This window comes from Pelobates fuscus, chromosome 2 (genome assembly GCF_036172605.1).
Source record: "Pelobates fuscus isolate aPelFus1 chromosome 2, aPelFus1.pri, whole genome shotgun sequence".
Lineage (NCBI taxonomy): Eukaryota > Metazoa > Chordata > Amphibia > Anura > Pelobatidae > Pelobates > Pelobates fuscus.
The window spans coordinates 381609594-381634960 of NC_086318.1; the positions used below are offsets into that span (position 1 = coordinate 381609594).

The 25367-nt window shown below is 38.2% G+C and overlaps 1 protein-coding gene across 1 annotated transcript in view; it reads right to left on the bottom strand.

Moving 5' to 3' along the window:
• Nucleotides 1-24051, bottom strand: part of SERTAD2 (SERTA domain containing 2) — a 63675-nt gene extending 39624 nt beyond the window's left edge. The window contains exon 1 of the mRNA XM_063443775.1: nucleotides 23848-24051. The gene's annotated coding sequence lies outside the window, so the exon portion shown is untranslated. The remainder of the gene's footprint in view (nucleotides 1-23847) is intronic.
• Nucleotides 24052-25367: the final 1316 nt, after the last annotated feature.

The window sequence follows — 25367 nt, forward strand, 5'->3', positions numbered from 1 at the left end:
GGGGGAGAGGCATGTAGACAGACGGACGCTATAGTGTTAGGCATTTTTTTGTATACATAAAACTATAGAATTCCTTTTAAAGGGACACTATAGTCACCTGAACAGCTTTAGCTTAATGAAGCAGTTTTGGTGTATAGAACATGCCCCTGCAGCCTCACTGCTCAATCCTCTGCCATTTAGGAGTTAAATCCCTTTGTTTATGAACCCTAGTCACACCTCCCTGCATGTGACTTGTACAGCCTTCCATAAACACTTCCTGTAAAGAGAGCCCTATTTAGGCTTTCTTTATTGCAAGTTCTGTTTAATTAAGATTTTCTTATACCCTGCTATGTTAATAGCTTGCCAGACCCTGCTAGAGCCTCCTGTATGTGATTAAAGTTCAATTTAGAGATTGAGATACCATTATTTAAGGTAAATTACATCTGTTTGAAAGTGAAACCAGTTTTGTTTTCATGCAGGCTCTGTCAGTCATAGCCAGGGGAGGTGTGGCTAGGGCTGCATAAACAGAAACAAAGTGATTTAACTCCTAAATGACAGTGAATTGAGCAGTGAAATTGCAGGGGAATGATCTATACATTAAAACAGCTTTATTTAGCTAAAGTAATTTAGGTGACTATAGTGTTCCTTTAAGCGAAAGTTGTTTTGGTGCTTAGAGTGTTCCTTTAACAATGAATAACACATACTTGTGAATGCAGTATTGGATGAACACATTCTATATTGAGCATTTACCCATCTATAACATTACATGTTTGCGTGCATATTGGATGATATCTCAAGACATGGATGGAATAAGCACTTGTACAACAATAACGGTCGTACAGATATGTCAGAGAAAGGCCAGGCGCAGCTGCACTGTACATGCAAGCAGCTTTCCATTAGTTTATTAATATTAATGTGTTTGTTGAGACCATAGCAGGAAGCCATGGAAAAGCTATCACTTTGTTCTGGTGGTGAAAGACCAAAAAGCAGCGCTGATATGTATGCAGGATTTGGATTTTTATTGAAAGTAAAAAAAGGTGATTTTCAAGGTTTTTTGAGATACATAGATACATAGATTATGGATCTGGATAAGAGGTGTTAGCGAAAGCATCGGAAGGGTGTTTGAGCACAGGTGGGCATTCCCTCCAATGACCATTGGAGTAACTAAATTACCTCCATTTGTTGAAATATATATAGGGATTTGGGAGAGAGCACAGGTAACTTTTTTCTTTGGTTTTTACTGTATGTATTGGGGCTAATGTGTATTATGGTTATTGCTGCTGCCCAGGAGTGCTAGGAGGTTGAGCGCAGGACTTGTTTTTTTGTGTTTGAGCACATGCCTGCCAAATTATAAGACAGCCCTTGTACACAGCTAATCTGGGCTTGTCCAAGCAACAACAGTGGCCAGAAATGTCCTAGAAGAGTCTTTTCAGAAAAGGCAGTAGGACGCCAGAGAAGAAGTGAAAACAAAACCAAACAAATAAAATAAAAACAGAACTGTATGTCAGGTACCAAATCTGTCATGCTGAATCTAGGAGATTCTGAAAAGCATGCTTCTCTATTATCACAGTTTATTATTTATTACGTCGTTCCGAATAAAAATAAAATAAAAACACAGACAAAGCAAACACAACACAAACGGAAAAACACAACATACACTAGCAGAGAGAGAGAAAAAACTAATTGCTTAGATAACAAGTAGTCATCCAAACAACTTTAGCTTAATGAAGCAGGTTTGGTGAATAAATCATGCCTCTGCATGCTCATTGCTCAATTCTCTGTCATTTAGGAATAAATTACTTTATTTATGCAGCCCTGGTCACACCTCCCTGCATGTGACTTGCAAATCCTTCATAACACTTCCTGTAAAGATTCATCTAATGTTTAAACTTTCTTTATTGCAAATTCTGTTTAATTTAAAATGTCTTATCTCCTGCTCTGTTAATAGCTTGCTAGACCCTGCAGGAGCCTCCTGTGTGTGATTAAAGTTCAAACAAAGAGCAGGAGATAAAAACGTTTAAAGTAAATTACATCTGATTGAAAGTGAAACCATGTTTTTCCATGCAGGCTGTGGAGGAGGTGTGGCTAGGGCTACAGAAACAAAAGTGATTTAACTTCTTAACGGCAGAGAATTGAGCAGTGAGACTTAATAGGTATGATCTATACACTAAAACGACTCTAGTAAGCTAAAGTTGTTTTAGTGACCATACTGTCCCTCTCCAAACCTTGCAGTAGCTAATTTATTATTTCACTGCACCTACTCTTCGTCCATAATAAAATGACTCTTTTATAAAATATATAAAAATTATATAAATTACTGCCTGGCATAACAGCTAGTTATTATTATTCATTATAAGCATTTACACAGCGCCAACATATACCGCAATTCTTTACTAATATAGAAAGAGGATATAAGAAGGCGAAAAAGGCCCTGCTCAAACAAGCTTGCATTCTATCAGGATTCGAATCTGAGTTTCCTAGTTCTAAGATGTGACGGCCACCCCGAGAGGAAGAGGGGTTTCGCTGCCAGAGATATTCTTTCCCCCTATTCAGAGTGATGCTACAATAATCCCAAACACGATAATCCAAATCACGGCATAGCTGGTATAGCTGTTCTAAACAAACATGAGATGAGACTCTATGTTGAGGGTAAGCAGGAACTGATTTATTGGTAGCCACAACTGGCCTTATATGCAAGGGATTTTCTCCTACATATTCCAGGGGCATTCCACACTGGACCTGAGAGGGGACTATGACAAAATACACACTGTACTTACATTGGCTCTCAGGTCCAGGACACTCCTACACAAAACAGTGTAATCCCTCCCCTGTGCCTGAGAGATAATTGAGCCAGGAACTGTACTAAACTCAATTATCTCCAAGCACAGAAAACATACATTTTACAATATCTTCAACGTACCCCCGAAACACGATAGCCCCGATCTGGGGGACCAACATGTCAAAAAATCACCCAGATCGGTTCAGGGATTTCCATGGAAGTCATAGTTTAACTGACCACACATGAGGATCCTGCCCAAAAGAGTTCCATGAAATCAGGCTGTGCGGTCGGTGTCTTTCGGGAGTACCAAATACAACAAAAGTACTGAACGTAATGGTTCGTGGGCATATTCAGTATAGATCCCCCGAACGGGAGCTTGCTCCCACCGAATGTCATTTAATTCTCACCCGTTTTACCGAACTTTAACCCCTTAAGGACCAAACCTCTGGAATAAAAGGGAATCATGACATGTCACACATGTCATGTGTCCTTAGGGGGTTAAAAGAAGTTGAAGTTCTAGCTGTGTTCGCGACATCAAGTGTACGATTTGAGTTTCATGCACTCGCCGACCAAACACTGCAAAAGATGGCCGCCGCCACGTGTTTGTCCATACGAACTACGGCCACCCAGCTGACCGCTCAGAATGTTGAGGTAATTGCGGTTACCGAGGTGCAAACAAGGATGAAGAGGGTCAATGAGCAGCACACGACTTCCCTGAGTGGTCTGGTTGTTCGGTAGTTTGTTCGGTATACAAGCCAGATGGGTCTCAGATGTTCAGTGAAACCCATATATCGAACTACCCAGTGTAACAAATCAGCAGAAATTAAGAGTATAATAATTCAGGGATAGTGGGATCTGTCACATAAGACAGGGAATTTTATGTTAATATTTTAAATGAATGTATTTTAAATGCAAACCGGTGTAGTTCATACATTGCATCACTGCCCTGCAATGAGTATTTTTTCATATTTTTTAGGACCCTTCTTTAATAAGCAGGGCCTGATCAACTTATTCCAAACAATACAGTACTCAGCCCACTGGAATTCAGTTTAGCATACTGTGCACCACAGCTAATGTTTAAAGGAAATAAACTGTGGTTGTTTTGTTACTTAACCTTAAAATTGTATAGCAGTGTCATGTGGTTCAGTGATGTAGCAATTATGTCTTGTGTTTTACTGTTCGGTAATCCCTGCGTGTCGGGATGCATTGTATTTTCGAATAGACATTATTTGCAACAGGTGTAAATTGAAGACAAAATACCACGTAAATCTAAATATTTTATTTTCACCTTTTACCATCAAGTATTCATAAAATCGTTTTGCTAAAAAATAACTACCCAAATTAAAATAAAAAAACAGAAAAACAGAAGAAAAAATAGCAATAGATGGGAAGATGTTGTAGCCTTTCCTGGTTGCCATTAAGTGCTGGATGGGCATTATTAGAGCTTGGGCAATAAGGGGGGCCCATGGGGTGCCTTCAACTGAACTACAAGTCTATTTAACCAAAGCTCACACGACTTGTGCCACAAAATGTCTTGTAATACGGAATTTAAAAAGCTAAAAAGTTTTATATTCCTAATTTGTACTGTTTAAATTAGAACCCAGAACATCACAAACGTGCCTAGGTGACTGTGTCATACCTCCAAAGTGTCCCTACTTAGGAGGGACAATCATTATTTCGCTACCAACTCCAGCTGACCACTTTTTTTATCCTAATGTCCCTCTTTTGTAGGAACTCATTATTCTTGGAGAGTCTGAAGTTATGTGAGACAGCAATAACACTCACAGTAGACATGTGTCTAAACTGCAACAAAAGGTTTAAAGAAATTAGTCTGCTTCAATAAGATTATATTGTTTTTATTCTAAGTTACACTTTAGTTGTATAAATTGTTATTAGTAAGTCAAATAATACCTCTCTGTACACCCCCGCCCCCAGCTACACCTCCACACACACACACACCTAAAATTAAAGTGTCACGATTTGTCTTTTTGGAATGTAAATGTTGAGTTATGCTTTGTAGTCTAATGTGAATAGATTGGAGGCAAAACAAAATGTTTGCATGGCTTCATGTATGAGAGGCAAGAATCTTATTATGATGAATAAAGAGTGAGTATGCAAGAAGAACGAGGTAGGAGAGGTGTTGGGAACATATCAGTGCTAGTTCAGGCATAGAACAGGCTGGGTTTCTGAAATAGGAAAGTCTGATTCTCTCGTTAAGATGCTCGCGTGTGTGAATGAATGCTTCGGGTTAAAGAGTATTCATAGCACGGAAAGTAAAGTTATGGAACTAAAATCCAGACAGGATTCATACACTGAAACAGCAGGAAACACAAAGTGAATACTGCACCAGTCAAAAGGTTTTTAGGATACCATACTAGGGGAAGAAGCTATATAGGAATTAGCTAGTTTCAAAGGTACGTGGAATGTCAAGGCATATAGGGATTGTACAGGAGGCACTATTCATGTTTCGATGAACGATCAAATATTCATCACATGCTGGTCGGTTCTGACAGGATGGGATCATCGGGCAGAGACACAATCATGAGACAGGAGAAGGGGACACTCTAATCCTCTATGACCTCTAGTATCTGCAAGGGAGGTTAGAAGTCATGCTGGGACATAACCAGGGAGTGTGCGAGAGTACAACACTGCTGTCTACGGAGGAACGTTTTTTGAGGGGTGACAAAGCAGCTTTAACGTGTTTTGTGCGATGTCTTCAAACAACAGATCATGCTATTTTTAAAGCATGTACGCATACCCTTACCAAGCTGAACTCAAATGTAAAGGGAGACTATAGTCTGAGTGCAGTGTACTCTGTCCTTTAAACTATGCAATGCAAAACATTTAAACTACTGTGAAAAAAAGCAGAGAATATAAGGACTATGAGAACGGGCAAAAGCTTAGAAACATAGAATGTGACGGCAGATAACCATTCGGCCCATCTAGTCTGCCCAATTCTTTAAATACTTTCATTAGTCCCTGGCCTTATCTTATAGTAAGGATAGCCTTATGAATATCCCACACATGCTTAAACTCCTTTACTGTGTTAACCTCTACCACTTCAGCTGGAAGGCTATTCCATGCATCCACTACCCTCTCAGTAAAGTAATACTTCCTGATATTATTTTTAAACCTTTGCCCCTCTAATTTAAGACTATGTCCTCTTGTTGTGGTAGTTTTTCTTCTTTTAAATATAGTCTCCTCCTTTACTGTGTTAGAGAAACTCAGTAGCTTGCCCTTCGTTTAGTCCCCGCTCAGGTTAAAAATTGTTTTTGCTCCCTTGTGCCATTACAAAGAGAACCTATACCATAGGGGCAGTCCATAACTGATATGCCGGCAAGTTCTCTCTGCAGAAGAGGTACAGCAGCCCTGGACGATCGGTTAGACCATTTTTGTCATGTGACACGGAAGCCCATAGGAAAGCACTGAATACAATGCATTTCTATTGGGAATCTTGAATGTGTGTGTATCACTCTATGAGAAGCATTGGATAGAGCCATCATATATGAGGCCATGCCTCCTCCATAACGTCATGGGGGACAGAGAGGGAGCCTCAGTGCTATAAAAAGTAAGTAAATTATTTGTTTTATAACTTTTTATGGCAGGGGACTGGGGGGTAACCTTAACACAACTATGGACAGTTGCACTATAGCGTTTGGGACACAGGTTTGCACTAATAACGCTATAGTGTTTCTTTAACCTGTAACTATCCAAATGCCAAGAGGGAAGCATTTTTTGTAAATAGCATCATGATATCAAAATTGCAAATATTGAATGAGAGAACTGTACAAGGTAGAGGAAGGAACTACACTGAAATTCAGAGTAAACTGTACTGGGGATGCATGGGGACTGCATGCTGAATGGGAGAATTTAACAGGGAAAGGGACTATAGGAAGTTAAATACCAGTTTAGGTTAATGGTTTATTGTAAAGGGTGGTGCTTTGTGTGGCCGTGGCTCCAGAGGTGTGGCTCGATTATGTCTTTGGACAGGCAGCACGCACACATTTTGTTATTAGTTTACAGCAGTGTGTAAAACTGGGATGTTAGGTAGCTTTTTGTTATACAGTTCCATTCTATGTAAATTCTATCCTGATTAATAGCTTCTCCCTGTGATCGGAAAACCCACGCATTCAGATACACTCCTGGCAATACTGGCTAAAGGAAACAAAGACATTCTCAAAAGGCAACAAACTAAACAGGTTGTTGTGATCTTGTAGGGCCCAGGACTCTCAGCCTATCTTGGCCTAGAATGTCAGTGGATTTCAGATGGGCCCTCAGTACATACTGTTTCTGTATGTCCTGATCTGGTCGGCAAACACTTGTTTGTTAGTCCACCAGTTGTACAGCTCTGTGTTTTTTTTTTGTTTTTTTGGTGTTTTATAAATAATAATAATACTAATATGTCATCCAAGGTGGAGAACCCTGTTTCGTTTTTTTCTCCATCTGCTCTGAAAGAATTTAAAGGGACACTATAGTCACCACAACAACTACAGTTTAATGTAGTTGTTCTGGTGAGTATAATCATTGCCTTCAGGCATTTTCATGCAAACACTGCCTTTTCAGAGAAAAGGCAGTGTTTACATTGCCCTTAGGGATACCTCCAAGTGGCCACTGAAGGTGCTTCCTGTGGCAGTGCTGCACAGTAGACAGCAGTGCCTTCAGCGTCTCCACACTCTACATGGGGACGCTGATTTTTCATCATGGAGTTGCATTGATTCAATGCATCTCTACGAAGAAGTGTTGATTGGCCGAATGGGAAAGCATTGGATTGGCTAAAAATCAGCAGTTCTGAATATGTAATCAAGGAGGCGGATCTAGGGCGGAGCCAGCACCGGCAGACCCGTGCGGCACTTGAAATAAGGTGAGTTTTAATTTCTTTTAACGGGGCTGAGGGGGAAGCCACCTAAATAGTGGGTTTAACACTATAGGGTCAGGAATACATGTTTGTGTTCCTGACCCTATAGTATTCCTTTAACATAAAACTAATAAATGGCACACATGTACACCATATTCACGACAATGACCTGCAGTGGTTGTGGTGCTTAAAGTACTGCTTTAAAATGAAGTTGTCAAAGGAGTAGATGAATGAGGGTATGTATCTTTACATATACTTTTACCAATGGCCACATCACAGCTTACAATGTTGGTGGCACATGCCGAAAATATCCGCCTGAACTGCTTACAGTCACTAGAGACAAGTGGAAGGTCACTATTGTTTCCCTATGTCAAATGAGCACTATTGTGTCAGGAATACAAACATGCATTCCTAACACTATAGTGGAGTTAGAGGGTGGGTTTACATACTTGTTCTCACTCGTTGCGTAAGTCTTGCCACGGCTGGCCATGGCTGAGGTCATCAATCTAGATCAGGGGTAGGCAACCTTCAGCACTCCAGATGTTGTGTACTACATCCCCCATAATGCTCTTATACCCATAATGCTGGCAAAGCATCATGGGAGGTGTAGTCCAAAACATCTGCAGTGCCGAAAGTTGCCGATGCCTGATCTAGATGATCTCAGCCAATCTAATGCTCTCCCATAGAAAAGCATTGGGAGGCTATTGGCATGCGCGGCAAAGCACTGTGCAAATCAGCATCTGCTCATAGAGATACACTGAATCAATGCATCTCTATGGGGAGTGTTCAACCCTGTACAGCAATGAGATAGGAAGCACCGCTTGTGGCAGTCTGAGTTATTGTACCTGGAGGTGTTGCTAGGTAGCAATGTTAACATTGCCTTTTCTGGGAAAAAGCAGCATTTACGTTAAAAAAAAAGCCAAGGCATGATCAGTCTAGACACTAGTACCACTACACTAAGTCGTAGTGGTTCTGGTGACTATAGTGTCCCTTTAAGTCTCAAGTGTTTGTAGTTTTTGTTTCTCCAGGGAAATGTTGCTGTCTCTAAAGAAAAGCTGCAGAGCTCTTAAGTTCCGAATGGCTAGTGCAGAAACGGGCAAATGAGAATGTATTGTAAAAATAAATTGTAAAATTACGAATGAAAAAGCTGCATTAAAACCGTATAAATGGTCTATATTTAATAAAGCAAAGTATTTTAAGCGGCCAACACCTACATTAACCACTGGCCTAAAACAATGTTTTGAATGAATCAGTTCATATAACTTTTCTAATTTCTTAACCACTGCATTCTTCAACATTTACTCATACATTTGTTACATTTATTTTCAACTTTATTGAGTTCTGTTTTGTAACAGACCATTATATTTGGGATAGTAGGAAGAAAAAAAAAGAACACAAAGATAGGTATGGTTACGTTACATTTGTTCGAATAATACAGAAACACTTATCTTGATATACGAATAAAGTGTCCTAGAACAATTCAGCTCCTCTGTATCAATTTCCTCATTCTTCACATATTCTAAGTGTTACTCTGTGACCGAAATATTTTAAAATCTTACATCTCTGATATGTAATGTTATCACAAAAGGGCTTACTAAGTCCGCTGATCAAGAAGTATTTTTAACTTGCTTATCCACTTTATTTTATCTGGGGGGGGGGGGGGGGGGGAGGGGGATCTAAAATCAAAAAAGGCAGGTGGGAGGGACACTACACTTTTCTGGATATGATATAGACTTATAGATTGTATCCCAGATTCCAAGTAGCTCGCAACCTCATCTTCTGCTAAATACACACAACAGTATCCAATAAAACACCAGTTCAAGAAATAAATATTAAATTAAATAGATATTTCAGAATATGTATCACGTTGTAGGGACTAGAAGGGAGATATAGCATGTTTGTTATGAAATAGGTGCAAATGCTTTGGACTAACTATTCTTCACAATTCTCCCTCAAGGCAATAAAAACTCGTCAGACCTGCTGTAGCAAGCTTTCATTACGCTTTAGAAGAAAAAAAAAAAAGAGAGAGAGAGAGAGAGAAAAAAAAAAATATGTCCCTCCACCGTGTCTCCAGCAACCAGCCCCAGTGATCTGCATAGTTTACCTCAAGCCATATGGGCGTTCCTTTTTATGGTGCAGTTCACTGTCAAAAAAAAAAAAATGTTTCAGCCAGCACACACACACGCACACACAAACACACTGACAGTGGAAAATATTAGGAATCAGAACGCACAAAAATATAAATACGTAGAAAATATTAGTTCCTGGGTATGTTACTGTAATGCAAATCAATACCAGATTAATGAATGAATGGCCAATTTTTTTTTTTTCTTTCTTTATTCAATTTAAAATGTATTGGCATAGCAGATATTATAGAAAATAATATTAATCATTAGGTAACATGCAGAGAGCATGTAAAGTGACAGCCAGCAATAGGTATTTACATTTATATAGAGAAGATGTGGTTGATGAAACAATTTTAAGGTATAATATTACGTTGATTATTATTATTTTTATATAGCGCCAACAAATTCCGAATTTATATTGTACTTGTGGTTTCTTCTGTATTATAAATAGCTTTCATGCAAAGTAAACATAGAGCGTAAGATTAAAATACATAGAGATATAAAAGGATAGTATGCACGCATGCCGATTAATCACAAAGTTTCCTAAAAGTCCAAGTCTTGGAAGGGAGCCAAAGATGATCACAGGTTCACAGATCAATGAATTAATCAACCAATCAGTCAATCCGCTGGATTAACTTCATCGACAAAAAATTAGATCTTTGGTATATGAATGCAAGCAAAGCTGACAATATCTTACCACTGGAAAAAGGTAGCACACATAGCAGAGCGTTTATTAAAAGGGACACACATAGCAGAGCGTTTATTAAAAGGGACACACATAGCAGAGCGTTTATTAAAAGGGACACACATAGCAGAGCGTTTATTAAAAGGGACACACATAGCAGAGCGTTTATTAAAAGGGACACACATAGCAGAGCGTTTATTAAAAGGGACACTCTAAGCACCCAATTCACCTTATCTTAATGAAGTGAATTGGCCATAGACGTTGCCCCTGAAGCCTTGTACATGATTCTGAGAAATGGCAATATTTATATTTCCATATTCCCAAGCCCATGGCGGCAGTAACTACGGGCCTGAAACTTATTGAATCTATTTCACATCCAGAGACAGCATGCAAAGTATGTCGACACCAGACACTAGCTGTGCATCCAATGTTTCTCTATAAGAAGCAATGAATTCATAAAGAAGCATTGGATTGGCTAATTACGGTGATTAAGATGCATGCGCCATATGTCAGCAATGATTCTTTAAGAGAAGCATTTGAGCCATTAATCTTAATGACTTCAGCAAGGGTGGATTGGGCTGCAGTGAGGAGTCTATCCATTGCATCAATGTACATTTAAAGACGATAATATATATATTTTTTAAATAGGGGGCTTATTAAAGTTACCGGTATATATATTACAATGTTTTTTAAAGTTAAATATAAAGATTATTCTGTGCGTTCCAATGATGCAATGAACAAAACAGGGTTTAACGAGAATAAATGTGGCAAAGTGCTAAATATGAAACAATGAGGTGCATTTAATTGGTTGCCATGGTAATTGCTCTGTTTCTAGAACTCCACCCTGGAATTTCTTTAAATGCCATCCTTCTGAAGCTATATCCTGCAGGCCCAACCAGGTCCTAATGGACCTCTGCTGTTAGTATGCACATTTCTATATGTAACTGCACAAACTGGCAGAAAGGCAAAATACTCAGCAACATCATCTGACTGCGGCTTGGAACGCGATCCTGCCTGAATGGTCCCCGTTGGCTAGAATATACTACATACATCTCCACTCCTGAGTATTTTTGATAAAAATATTAAACAGCTGATTATTGCATCTATAATTGTGCATCTTTTCTAACATATTGGGAAAATTCACACAGTATACATAAAACTGAATATAGTCTGAAAAATAGTAGCACAAAACATTTTAATTCATTTTCATTTTTACATCAATTTCTCTTTAATATTGCTTGCTATCCAAGATGAGAAGGTTAACTTCACATGAGTAATAAAAGAGAATCCATGCATGCATACCGATGCATAGCTCAAATGCTCTGCATTTATTTATATTACAATCCATGTCTCTGCACTCACGTATGATACAATTATGCTCTCACACATTGACAAGCTTTAGGGGAGCAGTGGGGGAGTGCATGCATGTGCCCGTTGTCGCTTCAGCTACTACCATTTTTCCCTGAAAATAAGACCAGGTCTTATATTAATATCCTCCCCCACCCTCCTCCCCCCCCCTTATTTTCGGGGATGTCCTAATTTTCTGGGGGGAAACAGTGGCAAGCATGTACAAGAAAGCAGGTCTACATTCGGTGGAGTTGCCCCAAACATAGAACAGTTCACTAGGGCATAAAATCCCACAAATCTATGTTCTGGAAAACTTCCCCAAACATAGATTTACTATTGCATGGAAACCCACAAATGGGGGAACGGTATAAATGAACATTGAACTAAATTACACCAGCAATAGAGTAAATTCATAAAACACAAAATGAAAATTGAGATTTATATACCTACTACACATTTTGTGAATAAAGAAGAAATTTAAAGTTGTAAGCCCTATCATATGTCATCACATCACACATGCACACCAGGTGCTCTTAAAGAGACTATGCTTGATTAGTACCTACATGGAGAAGCTAAGAAACTTTAAAATGAAGAAAGAAAAAAAGAATTGCTGAGTTTGTGTGACTTTAGATAAATCTACAGAATAAAAAACGGTTCAGGCACTGAAAAATAGCAGCTTTATTGGGGCAAAAGCAGCAACGTTTCGAACCTACCTAACTTTATAAAGCAACCCTAGCTAACTTTATAAAGTACATCTCTACTTTAGATAAATCTACAGCATTATAATGTATAATATATATATATATATATATAATGTATATTTTGACAATGAAGGATCACTATAGGGTCAGGAACACAAACATGTATTCCTGACCCTAAAGTGCTAAACCACCATTTAGGTGGCTTGCCCCCCCTTAGTCCCCCTATAAAAGTATAAAACTCACCTCATTCCAGTGCAGCGCAGGTGACATAATCGAAATAGCATTAGGGAAAGCATTGGATTGGAGGAAATCGGCACGGGGCGGGGCCAAATGCCATATTGGCCAATCAGGGTCACCTCATTAAGATGCAGAGCGTGGGGATGCTGAACGGCAGTGCTCCCTACTGTGCAGCCCTGAGCCAGGAAGCACCTCCAGTGGCCATCTGAGGAGTGGCCACTTGGAGGTGTCCCTAGGGGCAATGTAAACACTGTCTTTTCTCTGAAAAGGCAGTATTTACATGAAAATGCCTGAAGGGAGCTATTATACTCACCAGAACAAATACATTAAGCTGTAGTTGTTCTGGTGACTATAGTGTCCCTTTAAACTAAACATAGACAGGAAAGTTTGTTACTTTCTGTTTTGTGGTTTTGGTACTTTAGGATAGAGCATTACCTATGTAATTCACATACAAATTTCCATATATTTCTAAGGTTCAAGATTTTACATGATCACAGAACTGACCTGGTCAAAAAGTCATTATTAGAAATTATCCTAAATATTAGTTGGTGTCCTACCTACAGAAACTGCAAATGGGTTCTATGGTTTAAAATAAATTTGTGTGAGGGGCAAATAGGGCCATTTAGGAAGTGTATGAAGAGTAGCATAGTCTAGGGAGAGATAAGTCGGTTGAGGTGTGCCGGAACCGACGTCGCGGCAGGCCTGTAATAAAAGAGGGCCCACCCATGAGGTGTAAAGAAAAGTATAGATAGAGGGAGTGGAGGGTGGGGATCTGCGAATCGCTAAGAGCACGTACGGGACGGAGGAGGTGAGTAGGGGGTTTAAATAGGATAACATGCCCCTCCCACAACTGCAGGCCAAGCCTTGGCATTTATAGAGTAATTGCATGCATCTTTTAAATTCTCATTTATTTGGCCCTTGCAGTCACAAATGCAGGAAAGCATCTGGATTAAGGAAACTTGGATCGCAACATGTACACAGTACAATGCATCATTCTCTGGGTTCCACATTTTGCCTGCTACAATGAGGATAATATTTATCAATCTGTCATGATCTGGAAGAAAGATATATTAATAAATTTTATAATGTAAATAGGTATAAATCTAAAATAACTGATACTCAATATGAATGCTGAAAATAGCTACTGAATAAAGTATGTCTACCATTTTGACCTATTAAATTACCGAGATAGTGAAATACGACTGTCTCAGTTTGCACCTCACTGTTTTAGGGAATATAGGGCCATCTGGTATTGAATGGGTTATGTATGGGCAAGTTAGAAATGCAGTACACTAGACTTAATGTAGGAAATGCAGTCAGGCCGTCTATATTTAAATGGACCTTGCTCCTTTTTAGCTGCTGATCTTTGGACTCTGTAACATGTAACTAGACAGCTTTCTATGCTATGATTCCTTTTTTTTGCCAAGAACTGTTGCAATGAGAGCCATCTCTTCTTGTGTCCGGCATACAGAAAACAGTGCTCAGAGAGGAGGGAAATCACTGCAACCATTATTTATTTACCACTTGCGATGAACAGGCTTATGCACAGCAGGCCCATGGTATGAGCGTGGCTCTGCAAAAGCCCATCCCTCGATTAATGCACTGTTACATACAAAATAATATGTACAATCATACACGGATCTCCCGATAAACTGATTATCAATGCAAAAACACACATTAGGTATAATGTAGAATACAGAACTCATAACTTTGACAATGAATAATAATGGAGTTTAAAGTAATTAAAAAACATTACCGAGAGCCACATATACAGGTATCTTGGCATACAGATCAAAAGAGAACACACAGGCACACACATTCATATTGATTTCCACCAATCAGGATAACATTCTGACACAGTTGTGAATTATATATATTGTGAGAGTTGGCCATACAGACTTCATGAGTCCCCTTATCTATCGCCCAATAGACTTAATTGGGGCAGCACCAGAACATGTATACTATGTGCTATGTATGCTACTTCTCTTGGGGTAGATGTCCTTCTAACTGCACCAGTCGGTTCCTCCTATTGTATGATATAATCAAGAATACACGGAATGTATATAAATATAACTTTATGTACACATGTGTGTGTGATGACCCCACTTATGTACACGTGCATAAGAGAGAGCATTACTATATGCAAATAGGTACTTCTGTATGCACAGTGTGTATGTTCTCCAAGAACTGTGAGTGTAGTCTGGCCACCCTAAAGACTGTTGGCCGCCTTTATGACTCAGAGCCCTAGTAGTCTTTTTCTGCTACTTTATGAAGAGCATGCCAGTTTATCTTCCTTAGCTGCGGCCTTCTCTGTACCACTAGACCACTTGTAGTACATAATCTCTTGCAGTGCTCAGGTGCAGTCTGCAATCAGCATCTACTGCAATCCTGATAACAATGTTAATTAGCATTTGTCTGACTTCTAAATGTTGGCTTTGGCGCCTGGATTCAGACATCAATTTATGCATAAGTGTCTCGTGATATATTAGTTAACAATGCAATAGTGATGTCGGTGTTGGGTGGTCGTTTATGAGAATGAACGAGATGCACCATATCGTGAATAACAAAAATATATTTTTTTAAATCTAACAATAGAAAATCTAAGATAAAATGGCCAAGTCTATGTATAATACAGCTCACAAATATATAGAGGCAACATACACAAATGTAAGGCGAGCTCCAAGTCATGACAGCACACTATAAAACATGAAAACATATTCAATACAAAAAAAATAAATGAAAATCATGATTAATACCACTTAGTGCATATGTAATGAAAGACCTGGTGGTCTTCTCAACTAAATATTCCTTCACATTCAATCGCTGATAGCAATTTCCGCAAGTGATTTAGTAAACTGAAAATTAGACTGAAATAAAAATAATGCATTGCTTCACAAGATGAATACAAAATTGACGCGTTTAAGGCAAGAGAGACAATGCCATGCAGAGAACCTTGGCATAAGCATCTATTGTTTTTGTTTTTTTTGCTAATTCTAACAAAATGTGTATACATAAAAAAAGGGGGGAAAAGGTCTGCTTGTTTTTGTTTTTTTTTGCATTTTACACTTATCACCTTTCTGGCATTCCTTTAGTGTTGTCGGAATAATTAGTGAACAAGCAATTTGTATACAATTTTGCACTATTACGCAACCTCAGCAATTCCCCTTGGAATGAGTGAGGCTTGCTCGCACACTCGGCCATGTGAATGGGCAGCTGCATGAAAATAAGCATGTATGTGTGTTAGGTCACATGTTTGCATGCTTGCTTAGACATTTCCCACTGAAATTAATGTGAAGATGACTATGGTGTACTAATTATTTCATGGTTAGTTAATGAATAATCACAACTTTAGAGGTGTTGGGTACATGCAAGAATCTGTTGCATTCAGGGTCTTTCGGGGTCTCTTTCAGATGGGAGTGTTTGTGGTATTTTCCAAATTGCCGTGTGACTTTAACCCCTTCAGGACCGCTGACGGTTCAGGACCGTCAGCGGTAAAACGTGCGTTTGGACCGCTGACGGTCCTGAACCGTCATAACGGTTTTGGGCTACTTACCTGATCGCCGTCGGTCCCACGGCGGCGATCAGTGCTCCACTCGGTCCAGGGGGACTGCCTGTCTGCCCGGGCAGTCCCCCCATGGCAGATCAGGACCCCACGGCCATGTGATCACTCGATCACATGACCGCAATAGGGGTCTTTGTATCTGCCTGCAGGGGGACTGTCTGTGCTGACAGGCAGTCTCCCTGCAAGTAAAAAATCATTAAATAAAGTTAAAAAACAAAACAATCAGTGTAAAAAAAATTATAATATGTGTATATATATATGATATATATACATGTATTATATCTATATATATAATATATGCATATGTATCATATATATAATGTCACACTAAGTGTATTTTTATATTTATATATACGTATATTAATATAAAAATACACTTATATTTAAATTACACACGAATATATACAATATATATAATAACTATATATATGGTATATATATATTATTATAAAATACAAATAATATGTTAATAAAAATAAATAACAAAAAATAAAAATAATTTTTAATAATTAAAAAAAATTATATATATATATTCAATTTTATTCTAACAGTATTTTGATATTGATATATATATATTTATATCAAAATACACTTAGAATGTAATGATATATATATCTATGTATAAATAAATAAATAAAAATAATACGAAATATACATATGTCCACATACAAAATTACATTAATAATTTCATAAATATACACGTAGACGTCAAATATATAAATATGTATATATATTAAAATTCTACGTGCATATTTATGTAATATTTTTACCTAATTAAGTAATTTTAATGATTGCAATTTGAGGGACCTGCCTGCCAACCCAGGCCAAAAGTCCAGATAATTTAATTTGCTAGCACTGTGCTTAACCCTGTAACTTTCTATGACACCCTAAATCCTGTACATGGGGGTACTGTTTTACTCGGGAGACTTCGCTGAACACAAATATTAGTGTTTCAAAACAGTAAAACATATCACAGCGATGATATTGTCAGTGAAAGTGAAGTTTTTTGCATTTTTCACACACAAACAGCTCTTTCACTGAGGATATTATTGCTGTGATATATTTTACTGTTCTGATACACTAATATTTGTGTTCAGCGAAGTCTCCTGAGTATAACAGTACCCCACATGTAGAGGTTTTATAGTGTTTGTGAAAGTTACAGGGTCAAATATAAGGCTTGATTTTTTTTATTGAAATTTGTCAGATTGGTTAGGTTGCATTTGACAGCGTATGGTAGCCAAGGAATGAGAATTAGCCCCATGATGGCATACCATTTACAAAAGAAGACAACCCAAGGTATTGCAAATGGGGTATGTTCAGCCTTTTTTAGTAGCCACTTAGTCACAAACACCGGCCAAAGTTAGCGGTTTTTGCATTTTTAACACACAAACAAATATAAATGCTAACTTTGGCCAGTGTTTGTGACTAGGTGGCTACTAAAAAAGACTGGACATACCCCATTTTAAATACCCTGGGTTGTCTACTTTAAAAAAATATGTACATGTTAGGTGTGTTTCGGGGATTTATGACAGATAACGGTGTAACAATGTCACTATTGATACATTTAAAATATATATATATTGAAACAGCAATTTCCTACTTGTATTTATAGGCCTATAACTTGCAAAAAAAAGCAATAAAGCATGTAAACACTGGGTGTTTTTAAACTCGGGACAAAATTTTGAATCTATTTAGCAGTTTTTTTCATTAGCTTTTGTAGATAAGTAAAAGATTTTTCAAGTAAAAGTCCAAAAACATGTTTTTTTTTTTATTTTTCACCATATTTCAATATTTTTTTTAAATACAATATATGACATAATATAAATACTGGTATGTAAAGAAAGCCCTTCTTGTCTTGAAAAAAACAATATATAACTTGTATGGGAACCGTAAATGAGAGAGCGGAAAATTACAGCTAAACACAAACACCACAAAAGTGTTAAAACTGCTCTGGTCCTTAACGTACAAACATCGCAAAAACAGGCCGGTCCTGAAGGGGTTAAAGACAAGTAAGTTCTATTAAATAAATACATACAAGAAGAACCAACACCATATATATATATATATATATATATATATATATATGCGCCACTTCGTGCTTGCTGTAGCAGAACAGAATATCTATTAAAGGGTGAACGCAAACACCATGACCACTTGTGATTTAAAGTGCTTATGGTGCCTGTGGTCTGTATGTGTAGCAATTCACTATGAAATGCTGCACACACGGAGTTTACCTCATTAACTGCTGGAGGTGTAATATTGTTGAGTTGTCATCAGCCAGCCCGGAACACTAGAATACTGTCAATTCTGTGCAAATTTAATTGCAGAGAATGTCAGCTATTGGCTGAACGTGGTCAGCTGATGCTCTTAACCAATGAATGGCAATGATAGTGGCTTCTGCAGCTCTGCAGAAGCCAGAGGTGCTTCCCCAAACCACAAGGTAGCCTCGGAGCTCGGCAGTGGTCTAGGTATGGGGCAAATCAGTGCTTAACGGTTTGCCCTATTACCAGGGAATTGGGCCAGGGTACTCCGAGTCCTGGCATTACCATGGTGATTGGAGTAACTGTTTAATAATAATTTATCACTAGTGGTGTGTTGTCCAATAGTTAATTATAATTGAAAGCAATGACTGCATGTTTAAATAGTAATGACTGAATGGTTGTAATGTGGACTAGGCATTGCTGGGCAGAGATGTGATGCCACCATGGATTCCGCGCCTCATCATTGATCACTAGCTGGGCCCTTTCTCCGGTGATGAGATTGCCCAATAGCAGCCAAGTCTTCACTATTTGTTTTGGTTTAATACTGATTAGATAAGATTACTTTTATCGGACAGCTTCACTTCCTCAAAGCTTTCTAGAGATCCACTGATAATCTAGCGCTGGGAAGAAGTCTGGCAATATGAGTTTATTTTAACAGTCAGAATCAACTTTCTCCACTACAAAACTCATGCAATGTTTACAATGTTTAATACTTTCCGCCCCTATAAATGGACTTAAACAGCCCAATTAAAAAACAAGATAGCATCACATTTAGCTTTGTGCTAACTTTACCAGAATTGTGTGCGTTTGTGAACAGATTTTTGGAAATGTAAATAACCTTTTTTTTTTTTTTTTTTTTTTTAACATAATTGCACAAAGCAAAGAGAATCGTGATGAGTAACTCTATTTTGCTAATAAAGCAAGAATGATCAAAACACACCAGGAAGCCTTTTACAAGACTTGATTTTTTGGTGTGTGTATTTGTGGTACATGCACTCCTACAGAGTACATCTAGCAGGGCACAAACAAAGGACAGAGCTCAAACTACCAATAAAAAGTTAAGTGATAGTAAGTTTAAAGGAAAGCCTGGTAAATGTACAAAAATCAGAAGCACAGCAAAAGCTCAGCGCGGTAACAGACACAAAAGAGAGCCAAGTGGCAGCACTCTCACAGTCGTGTTACAATACACGGAACAAAGTAATAAGAACTGTTACTGTTTCGTATGAAGCATTTAGGGACTGTTCAAGAAAGAGCAAGTTTAGATGAGTTTCTACAAACCAAAACAATAGTGAAATTGGGAAAGATATCCAACTGAGCCTCAGAAGAGATTTTAGTTTTTCAGTTACGTTATTCGGGCCAAAATCTTTCATGTTATTTGTTAAACCACCACAACCCATGCACTAACAGATCCCACAGCTCCAATCCAGTTCTCAAAGCATCTTACAGACGGAAATATCTAATAAAAAAGCAATAACGGGTGTCCTAGAGGAATGGACGGAAAACCATTGATCTGGAGGTATCAGCCAGTTATTTGAGTGGTTAAAATATACGACTGAAACAAATCTGTAACCTGCATTTGGTCCAAGAGCTCATCTATGACTGTCTCATAAGACAGGCTCTTTCATACATTCTGTCAATTCCACTATTCTCTGTCAAGCAGCTGCAGCAAGAGTACAAAATGGTGGACTACGGAAGTCCCCCCAAAACAGCGCATGTCAATAGGGTCTCCCACAAATGATCCTTCCCGTCCATATGCAGCTATGTCAAAAGTATCTATTGCATCGTCAGAAGATGTCTATAATGTCAGCTGTTATTATTCTAGTTAGCTGACAGCTGATTATGGCATTCCCCTGCCTTGTTGTTTTTTCACTAGCCATATGTATAACCTCTGAATACGTTGAAATATCAGTAAAATTCCAGCATTATATATCTTCATTTTTTTTTTTTTTTTACAAAGATTCTATCATGGTGAAAAACTTGGAAAATAAAATGTCCCCTTCAGGCACAAAAGTTTTTATTTATTTGATATAATAATCTACCTCGCACAGCTGCAATAATGCATTGACACTCTTCTTGCTTTAGTTAAAAGTTAGTTCTTTACTGTAAAAAAAAGGCTGAGTAATAATGATGTTTGTAATATTCATTTTGCTGAATATAAATTATAGGAAAAATAATCTGCATTGTTCATAAAACCTGTAGTGTTGCTGATACACCAGTAATGAGCATTAAAGTTTTACAGAAATGAATGGGAATTCATAAAAACTTCTGAAATCTTTAGCCTTTTTTAAAAAATTATTTTTTACAACTTCCTTTTCCGTCTTGTGAAGTCCACACTAGTAATTAAGGTACAGTTTGACTTATGAGGAAATTAAATCTACGTGACGATATTAATTATAGCTTAAAATTATTTGTAAACTAACCGAAAGCAAACTAGGATTTTCTTCGAAAGCAGAACAAACATGTATTTTGTGAAAATATAATCAAATCAACCAATTACAAGTTTATTTTAAAAAAATATACATTGCAAGTCTGTAAAACTAAATTTTCATACATTTACCCCTTGCTAAATTTATACAGCACTGTATAATTCGAATTTTCTTTCTTGACTATTTCTGATATAGGGCGAAATGCTGCAAATAGGGCCTTTGCAAGATTTTAAGACCACAACAGGGATACTTGCTGCTTTTGTATTACCGTAGTATGTGTTTTATTGCCTGTTTTTGACCAGTTATACAGAAATACTAAGTATTTTGGCTCTTTAAAAATATTAACTAAAATTAAAATTGTAAAAATTATATATTGAAACCAAAACAAAGACCCACAGCTACTTGTAGCCAAGGTGCCAATATCCTATCTCTCTAACCCACAAACAAACAGTGCAAGGGTTATAGAGATACCATAGACCTCTTGTTGTGGCTCCTAAGTAGACAATTTGTCTAGTGAATATTATAGCTATGACTCAAAAAGATTTGACAATGCCACTTGTATTTACAAACTCAGATATAATGTAAGCTATCCAGCTATCATGTCAAAGAGGCAAAGCAATATATGTATTTTCACTGAATTATAGGCCAGAAGGTGATGGGGGGGTTCACAATTAGACCAAAATGTACACAACAGACATTGACCATTTTCTGTCTGTCATTCTTGACTGCTGTACACAGAGATTTTCCTTAGAACAGAGGAAGGTAAACAAAAAAACAACAGCTGTTTTAAAACTACAACCCACATGTGATTTGCCAGCAAGACTGACAAAGCCTCTTATCATAGCACAAATTACATTTATTTTTGAGCAAACACTTTAGTACTGTGTTTTTTTTTTTTATAAAAACAACAGAAGACATGCACCCCTGATTGTGCAATACGATGTAAATATGAAACAGCCAAATATCCTAATTTCAGCAATCCTAAAGCATAATTGTATTATTTAAAAGTACAAAAAAAATATGTATAATAAGCTTTTAATAGATGCAATTGACCACCATATTTTGAACGGTTCTAAATAAAAAAAACTTTTTTGGCTAAATGGAAAATAAAATGGGAAAAATATATATATACACACACACACACACAACTTTTAAGATGATGCTAAAAGCATTATATCAGGGATGACTTCAAGGCGGTTGTGTAGAACTACTGGCAAAGCATCATGGGAATAGTTCGACAATAGCTTGGGCTAATTTGGGCCATAGTTGCAATAGACACATGTGAGCAAAGTTTCTTCTCCTGTTCTTTAGTACCGCAAACCAAGTGAAAGGATGACACTACATCATTTACTTAATAAACGCTTAATTGCGGTGAATAGACAAGGTAATCGCAAGATTTCGGCCAGAACTGTCAATTAACAGAAGTAGATCATTTGGAGATCCCCTTCCACCCCCTTCGATTTATTTTATGTTGCAATTTTCTTGTCATTTTACCACAATGGCCAGCTGATTGAATGCTTATTATGTCTGATATACATATATATTTTTATACATACACAAGATTCCATACAAATCCTGAATTTCACACAGATCATTGGGTGTGGGCCTGACCTATAACCCTTGGCTTTAACCCCACAGGAAGATTTGGGTAGAGTTATAGGACTACACAATCAATTTACTCTCCACACTATCACAAATGTGAACCTGTTTGTGTCTGAGATACTGCCATACTGAGGTGGAATCCTGCTGAAACACATCCATTCTAAAGTGAGCCTGCACACTTGCAATTGTCTCCAGAATCTTTACTTGTAGACAAAAGGTCCAGGCAAAATGAGTTTGGCCATCTGTCTGCAACTGCAGATACCCACTGTTTGCCTGCTACAGTCTGAAAAGAACACACAGCACTGCCAGCACTGGCCATTACACTATTTACAAGCCAGGGCTACTGTGTTCACTGCTAACAGGAATAATGTTAAAATGCAGCAAGTGCAACACTGAACCCTGACAATGCCAGACAGCTCAAATCATGCAATTCAGAGATGAAATCCTCGCCCCCATCCCCTGGCATCAACACATATTCCCACCCACTTAACTTACTTGTAGACACAGAGATACAGCAATAGCAAAACGACACCAAAAAAAAAAAAAGTTTTTACTTCCATTTTAGCCACAAGACAGAAACAACACTTTTTAATTTTTTTTAAATTTTAATCACCCAATAAATGACAATATGTTAAAGATGAGCAACTGTAGACAGGAGATTAGAAAGATGACGGTCTTCAAACTTCAAGAAAAGTGCCCAAACTACAAGATCTGTTACAAAATATCATGGACCTAGCAGTGAAGTTGTGTCATGGAGCCTTTCTTAGGTTGTCATCGGATTGTATTTTCCAGCTAGTCTCCAAGTGACAACTGCTTCACGATCACGTTTTTCTAGAAGCAGGTAGCGCCTGCAGTGGCTGTAACGCAGCATGTTCACATGACATAATAGAGCTCAAAGCTTAACATGGCAAGCTGAAGTTAATACACAAGGGGTGGGCAGAGATAACATAACTTGACAAGAGGGTGAGGAAGCAGTAATGGAAAAAAATAAAATAAAACTGACAACATCGCTCGCAGAAAAGAAAGCAAAGATCTCTTCTTAACCAGTGAGGCCAACCTAGCACTTCTTAGAACTACTTTCACGCTATGTAGCGATTAATCCAAGTGATGGAACTTTACAGTGATACAGTATCTATAGCCATTAAAGACATGCCAACGCTGGAGGACAGACATACACAACGTTCTGAGCTCCCCACTGCCATGGAACACAGGACATGCAGCTCACTATACAATAAAACAAGAGTTAGTGGCAATAGGAAAATAAGGAAAAATCCCACAGGAACTTACCACATGCAGTTTCACCTGAGGTTTAAAACATCAGGATCGACCCCTGTTCCCCTAATCTAGCACCAGCTCCATATGTTGATCTGTCTGCACGATTAAGCCAGTGCTTTTTCCTGGCTCGAAACGAGAAGCATTATACAATGGGAGAGGAGGAGGTGGGGAGGGAGAGGAGTAAAAGCCACTGGCTGTGAGTCTGCCTGCTCTCCCCAGCACTTGCCATGAAATAATATGACGTGAAGAAAAGCTATTGCAAGCTCCTTGCCCTGTATCTCACGTCAGGGCCCCTCCTCTGTCCCTACAGAACTCCCCTTCACTCCTCCTCCCTTTCTAGCTCTCTGTCTCTTCCTCCCTCCTTCTGTATTCTCCCTTCCCCCCTCCCCTGTCCTCCTCCTCCCAGATTCTGCTCTGATCTGCAGCTCTAGAGTAAAGCTACAAAGTACAGACAGCAGCAGCAAGCAGCACAGCACAGCACATGCCCCACTTGGAGGGGCTGGCCAATGGCAGGGAGGCATCTCACATATCAGTTACATGTGTCTTTGTCCCAAGAGATCAAGCTATGTTAATGCAAATCTGCTTGCTGCAAGGCTGTGTGCATTGGCAAGTAATCTGGATCCAGGGATCACTGCTGACCTGTCAAATCTCACTCTCTGATCTGGTGCAATATTTCAAATGGGAGGGGTACTGGTGTGTAGTGGTTTACACAATAAAATAAAAATTAGAAAACACACACACACTCATTTGTGGAGTAGTTTACTAACATATCATCACACTAAGTTATGGTAGCAATCATGTAATGCATTGAAAGAATGCACACTGCTATCTTTATTGCATTTTCTTCAAGCTGCTACTGTTACTCTTTAAATTGTGCCCTCGATGTGCCTGATCACTACCCATGAGCATATCTATTGCATGATTTGTTTGTGTACAAACAGTAATTTTATAGGACTTGACAAACAGACAGGTCTGCGTTGATTGCTGCAGTCCTGGAGCTGTGAGAAGGTGTATATGGGCAATCGAGGCTGTGTGTTGGCCAAGGGTTCAGTTCAAGTTCAGTGTCCCTAAATGATTTGAGGGTAGCCCAAACTGTGATGTGACCTCACACAACCCAGTCTGCTGCTACTTGTGGGCTAGCTTCATTCACAGGCTCCTCTGGCTCAACCAGAGGTTATCAAATCCAGACACTGATTCTGTTAGACGTAAACAAATATACAGCTCTTGTAAAATTAGTGATCGTGTTGTCATGCAGTGACCATCCTTTTCTCTTAATGTGTTCTTTAGAAATATACATATATTGCCATTTAAAGAGAAAAAGTCAAGTATCTAACAACTGCAACCTTTCCATATATTCGATAGGAAATAAATACATTTATTCAAAATTCACATAAAATCATGCATTAACCCCTTAAGGACCAAACTTCTGGAATAAGAGGGAATCATGACATGTCACACATGTCGTGTCCTTAAGGGGTTAAAGCCCATAAATAATTAGTGTATGCATTATTATTATTATTATATATAGTGTC